The 6774-nt window shown below is 46.2% G+C and overlaps 1 pseudogene; it reads left to right on the top strand.

The window, feature by feature from the left end:
- Positions 1-6244: 6244 nt before the first annotated feature.
- LOC129476555 (uncharacterized) lies at positions 6245-6338 on the top strand (annotated as a pseudogene).
- Positions 6339-6774: the final 436 nt, after the last annotated feature.

Here is a 6774-nt window from a genome sequence, read left to right as displayed (position 1 = left end):
TCAGGCCCTGCTGATGGATCTTGTTTTACCCAAGCCTGTATTCTTGTTTTGTTTTGGAGAGATGGGGTCTCACTTTGTTGTCCAGGCTGGTCTCCAACTCCTAGACTCAAGCAATCCTCCCACCTCAACCTCCCAAAGTTCTGGGATTATGGGTGTGAACCACAGCACCTGGCCTCCCAAACCTCTTGATCAATTTGTGTCCGGATGAGCACTCCAGCAGCTGCTCTCCACCTCCAGAAACCCAGAACGGCACAACAGCCTTGCAGAAGGAGACTTTGAGCAGGCTGGAATATAACTGAGTCCAGGTGAGGATACCTCCTGGTGGGGGTATGTCCTGGTGGGCATATAGTCTTGCTGTCATATTGTCTTGAGAGCTTTGAATACAAAATTGTACTGAGGGCATGTGGTGGGTGCAGAGGTCAAAAGCACAGGCTCCCAGCCTGGGCAACACAGTGAGATCCTGCCTCTGCCAAAGATGAAAAAATTAGCTGGGTGTGGTGGTGCACGCTGTAGCTGTAGTTCCAGCTACCCAGGAGGCTGAGGTGGGAGGATTATTTGAGCCCAACAGGTCAAAGCTGCAGTGAGCCATGATTACGCCATTGCACTCCAGCCTGGGCAACAGGGCAAAGACCCTGTCAAAAAAACAAAAATAAAAAATAAATAAAAACACACAGGCTTTGGAGTCAGAGAGACCTGGGTTTATGCCTCAACTCTGTCTGTTCCTAGCTGAGCACCCTTGGGCTGGTTGCTGACCCTCTCTGTATCTCAGTTTCCTCACTGATAAAATGGGTCTGATAATACCCACTTCATAGGATTATTGTGACAATTGTAGGGAAAAAGTATGGAGTGCACTGTATCAAGGTCCAGGCACATAGGAAGCATTCAATAAATGTGGTTGTCCTAGAAAGGTGAAATAACGGGCAATTTTTTTTTTTTTTTTTTTTGAGACAGAGTCTCGCTCTGTTGCCCAGGCTGGAATGCAGTGGCACGATCTCGGCTCACTGCAACCTCCACCTCCCAGGTTCAAGCGATTCTTCTGCCTCAGCCTCCCGAGTAGCTGGGACTACAGGCACCTGCCACCACGCCCAGCTAATTTTTTGTATTTTTAGTAGAGACAGGGTTTCACTATGTTGGCCAGGCTGGTCTCAAACTCCTGACCTCGTGATCCACCTGCCTCGGCCTTGCAAAGTGCTGGGATTACAGGCATGAGCCACAGCGCCTGGCCCAACGGGTGATCTTTTATTCTATTTCTTTTTTCTTTCTTTTTTTTTTTTTTTGGAGGTAGAGTCTCTTTAAAAATTCTATTTCTGTATACTATTTGATACTAATCAGGAATTACTTTTATGACCAGAAAAAATACAGTTATAAAGGGAGAAAAAAAACCTATGCAACAAAACATTTTTCAAACAGATCCTAGAAGGTACAGGTACCTGTGAGGTAATTCTGAGGATCTGGGAGTCCTCACAGATGTTATCCCCACTATCAGGGGGTGGACAGGATGTTGCCAGGTCACAGGGCAAAGGAAAGAGCTTAAGCTGGTGCCAAAACCTGTGGTCCTAACTTGTGCCCTGGGGCCAGCATTTGGTGTTTCTCTTTATATTGCCCTGTGGTTATGCATGGTACATGCTATCTTCTGGCAGCAAAGCCAACCAAAGCAAAACGAAAACCAACTCATAATTTCCACTAGGCTTGTTGTTGTTGTTGTTGTTGTTGTTGTTGTTGTTGTTGAGACAGGGTCTCGCTCTGTTGCCCAGACTGGAGTGCAGTGGTGCGATCTCGGCCCCCTACAACCTCCACCTAGGTTCAAGCAATTCTCGTGCCTCAGCTTCCCAAGTAGCTGGGATTACAGGTGCGTACCACCATGCCTGGCTAACTTTCGTATTTTTAGTAGAGACAGGTTTTTGCCATGTTGACCAGGCTGGTCTCAAACTTCTGGCCTCAAGTGATCTGTTCGCCTCAGTCACCCAAAGTGCTGGGATTACAGGGATGAACTGCTGTGCCCAGCCTCCACTAGACTTTAGCAGAAATAAAAACATCTCAGCTCAGGCACGGCTCTCAAATCTACAATCTTTCATGATGAAGGACTCAAGTTTGGGTTCCCTGTTCCTGAGTTAAATAAAAAGTAATGCTGTACTTTTCGGTTTTGTTTGTTTGTTTGTTTGTTTATTTTTTAGACAGAGTCTCACTCTGTTGTCCAGGCTGGAGTGCGGTGGTGTGATCTCGGCTCACTGCAACCTCCGCCTCCTGGGTTCAAGCAATTCTCTGCCTCAGCCTCCCGAGTACCTGGGATTACCAGCACCTGCCACCATGCCCAGATAATTTTTTTGTTTTTAGAAGAGACAGGGGTTTCACCATGTTGGCGAGGCTGGTCTTGAACTCCTGACCTCATGATCCACCCACCTTGACCTCCCAAAGTGCTGGGATTATAAGCGTGAGCTACCGTACCCGGTCTTCTTTTAGGTTCTTTAAGACATAAGAATGTATAGAAAGCTACTGAGATAGGAATTATTTGGGGGAAAGGGGATCTTAGAGCCTTATTTTTGAAAGGGCCTGTGGTTGGCTACAAATTGGTCCCCCAGTAGAGATCCACATTCTAACCACCAAAACCTGTGAGTGTTAACTTACTTGTTTTGTTTCCTCTCTGTCTTATTACCCACAATAATGTTAATTTAAATGGCATAAATAAATAAATAAATAAAATGAGGTTTATGTAGATGCGATCACGTTTAGGATTTTGAGATGGGGACACTATTCTGGACTATCTGGGTAAGTCCTACATGCAACCACATATATCCTTATGAGGGAGGCAGAGAAAGATTTGATGCACAGATGAGAAGGTGATGTGAAGCTGGAGCAGAGACAGATTTGAAGATGCTGGTCTTAAAGACTGGAGTGATGCGTCCTTAAGCCAAGAAATGCAGGAAGTTGCCAGAAGCTGGAAGAGACAAGGAATGGATTCTCCCTTAGACCTTCCAGAGGAAACAGGGCCCTGCCAGCACCTTGGTTTCAACCCAGAATTACTGATTTTAGACTTCCGGCCTCCAGAACTGTGAAAGACTAAATATTCCTGTTGTTCAAAACCCCCTAGTTTGTACTACTTTGTTATGGCAGCCATAACAGGAAACTAACACAGAGTCCTTAGAGTTCATCTAGTCCAAGCTATGGGTTTTTTCGTTTGTTTGTTTTTGAGACAGGCTCTCGCTCTGTTGCCCAGGCTGAAGTACAGTGATGCAATCATGGCTCACTGCAGCCTCGACCTCCCAGGCTCAAGCAATCATCCCACCTCAGCCTCCCAAGTAGCTGGGACCACAATTGGGCACCACCATGCCCAGCTGATTTGGTTTTGTTTTTAGTAAAGACAGGGTCCCAATATGCTACCCAGGCTGGTCTCAAACTCCTGGGCTCAAGCAATCCTCCTCGGCCTCCCAAAGCGTTGGGATTACAGGCATGAACCACCATGCTCAGTCTCTAATGATTTTCTTAGCACCAAAATCAATTACTTTTCAAATGAAATCATTGCCTGTAGAAACAACAGATGCAAACAGAGGAGTGATGATTGAAAAATGAGGTCCAGATCCCCACCTGCTAAATCCCCTCAATGGTGGCTCCTGAGGCACCTCCCAGGACCTTCCACCAACAGAGTGTGAAAACACTTGTCTAGTTCCAACCTCATTGTACAGATGAATAACTTGAGCCTCTAGGGGCTGAATGATTGGCTGAAGGCCTCCCTTAGCAGGCAGCAAGGAACATTTATGGGGAGGAAAACAAGGCAAGTTACTCCTGCCTGCTCTCTCATCTTCCCTTGCCTGGTTTGGCCAAATCCCTGTCTCCCAAGCAAACAACTAAGAATACGTTGCTGTCTCTAGATGAATTTTGTTTTTAGCACTAGTTTCAGTTTTGAACAGGGACTGCCAACTGTGTCAAATATGGCGAGGCTCAAATGAAATATTTGCTCATGAAGAGCACAGACCTGGAGCAGGCTGTTAAGGCATCTTCGGAGATGAAAAACTACTGCCTGATTCCTCACCTGTATTTGCAAATTGGGTCTCGTGGGTATGACTGCAACAGTGGGTGTGAGGAGGTGGGCAGAAATGAATAGCAAAGTTAAGCAGCTGTCGGTGAACCCGGAAATATGAATCCCTAAGTGGATCAAGAAGAGCCCAGATAAGAGCACAGGTGAATGCGACATCACATTTTTCTTGTTGTTAGATTTTAAAACATTTAAGGTCAGTTCTGCTAAAAGGCCTTTGTGGAGGATAAAGAAAAGGTTACAATAAAGTATTGTTCCCCTTTTCCCTCTGGCCTTGGTACTAACAGACAAGACATTAAAAGTCAGGTTCTCTTTCCTTCCCAAGCATAGTCAAGATAGGATAGCATTTTCTCCTTCCTTCCTTCCTTCCTTCCTTCCTTCCTTCCTTCCTTCCTTCCTTCCTTCCTTTCTTTTTTTGATGGAGTCTCACTCTGTCGCCCAGGCTGGAGTGCAGTGGTGTGATCTTGGCTCACTGCAACCTCCACCTCCCAGGTTCAAGCCATTCTCGTGCCTCAGCCTTCCGAGTAGCTGGGATTACAGGCGTGTGCCACCATGCCTGGCTAATTTTTGTATTTTTCGTGGAGATGGGGGTTTCGCCATCTTGGCCAGGCTGGTCTTGAACTCCTGACCTCAGATAATCCTCCCACCTTGGCCTCCCAAAGTGCTGGGATTACAGACGTGAGCCACCGTACCCGGCAGGATGGCATTTTCAAAAGGAACTTTACATCCTTGCACGGGTCCTTATAGCAGGCTCAAGATGGACCCCAAAGGTATCAAGTCCTAATGGTTGGAGCCTGTGAATGTTGCCTTATATGGAAAAAGGGTCTTCGCAGATGTGATCCTGTTGAGGATTTTGAGATGGGGAGATTATCCTGGGTTATCAGGGTGGGCTGGAAATGAAGTCACATGTTGTATTGGTTTTCTGTGGTTGCTGTAACAAAGTACCGTACCACAAATTTGGTGGCTTAAGACAGTAGAAATCTACTCTCTCACTGTTCTGGAGGTCAGAAGTCTGAAATCAAGGTGTCAGTAGGGCCACAGTGCCTCCGAATCCCCTCCTCACCTCTTCCGGATTCTAGTGGACTCAGGTGTTCCTTGGTTTGTGGCAGCATCACTCCAACCTCTGCCTCATCTTCACATGGCCTTCCTTGTCTGTCTGTCCTTTTGTCCTCTTATAAGGACAGCAGAAATTGGATTAAGGGCCCCTCCTACTCCAGTATGACCTCATCTTAACGAATTACATCTTCAAAGACCGTATTTCCAAATAAGGTCACTTTCTGAGGTTCTAAGTGAATGTGAATTTGGGGGGACATTATTCAGCCCACTACTCTTGTATCCTTATAAAAGAGAGGCAGAGGTAGATTTGACACTCACACAGAGAAGGCAGAGTGAAGAGGGAGTGGAGAGATTTGAAGATGCTGGCCTTGAACATCAAAGTGATGCAGCCGCAGACCAGGGAAGGCTGGCAGCCACCAGAAGCCGGAAGAAGCAAGGAGTAGAGACCCCTCAGAACCTCCTGAAAGAGCATGGCCCTGCTGACACCTGGGGTTCAGCCAAAGGATACTGATTTTGGACCTCTTGACTCCAGAGGTATCAGAGAATACATTTCTGTTGTTTTGAGCCATTGAGTTTGTGATACTTTGTTACAGCAGCCACAAGAAACTCAGTCCCTTTGTGGGCCTGCAGGAGAATTTCTTGAGGTTATACCCAGGAATGGGCTTACTGGGACAGTGTGGGCACAGACACGATTTGGCTTAATGCTACTAGGTGGCTCTCCAAAGCGCCTGCATCCATCTAGCAGGACTCCCAGCAGCAGCACGCAATGCTTCCTCTTTCTGCTTATTCTAGCCAACACTTGGCATCATACAGCTGATTTTTGCCAATCTGACATGTGTGTATCCTATGTCATTGTTGTCATTTCCATTTCTCTGATTACTAATGAATCTGGGATCCAGGCATCTCTTCACATACTTACTTGCCAGCCTTTTCAGTTTCTTCTCCTGAGAATTGCCTATGCATATGCTTTGCTCATTTTCCTGTTGGGTCTTTTTCTCGTTGTTTTGCAGAATGTTCTTGTATATTTTATCCATTAATCTCCTGTTGCTTTTAAACAGCAAATATCTTCTCCCCATCTGTTGTCTGTCTGTTAATTCTATCTGTGCTGTCCTTCATGGAAAGGAATCCTTAATTTTGCTGTAATCAAACCTAATTTGAGTGCTCATTTCAGCACCCCATATACTAAATTTGGAACTATATAGATAAGATTAGCGTGACCCCTGCACAAGTTCACAAAGTGTTCCATATAATTAAAACAAATAAAATACAATAACAAATCTAATTCAAGGCCGACAACAGAAGGGTGGATGGGTCAGGGACTATTGTGCAAACAGAGTAAGTGCTACTGTGTGTGTGTGTGTGTGTGTGCGCTGTGCATGCATGCAACCTCTAACTGAATGTCAACTCCCAGGGATGGGTCCATTGCCCAAACTTTAGGCTTAACTGCTCCCCTGCTCCCTGCACTAACACATACAGTTCAGTACAGCAGTTCTCAGACGTCCCTGTGCACTAGAATCACCCCAAAGGCTTGCTAAAACCCAGATTACTGGGTGCCACCCCAGAGTTGCTGAGTCAGCAAATCCGGAGTGGAAGCCCAAGGATCTGTGTCACAGATAAGCTCCCAGTGACACTGATGTTAGTGGCCCAGAGGCTCACTTGGAGAACCACTCTAGAGTACGCAGGGAATG

The sequence above is a fragment of the Symphalangus syndactylus genome, chromosome X (genome assembly GCF_028878055.3).
Source record: "Symphalangus syndactylus isolate Jambi chromosome X, NHGRI_mSymSyn1-v2.1_pri, whole genome shotgun sequence".
NCBI classification, from domain to species: domain Eukaryota; kingdom Metazoa; phylum Chordata; class Mammalia; order Primates; family Hylobatidae; genus Symphalangus; species Symphalangus syndactylus.
Note: the sequence above shows the minus strand (reverse complement) of the source record. Positions and strands in the feature narration are given on the sequence as shown.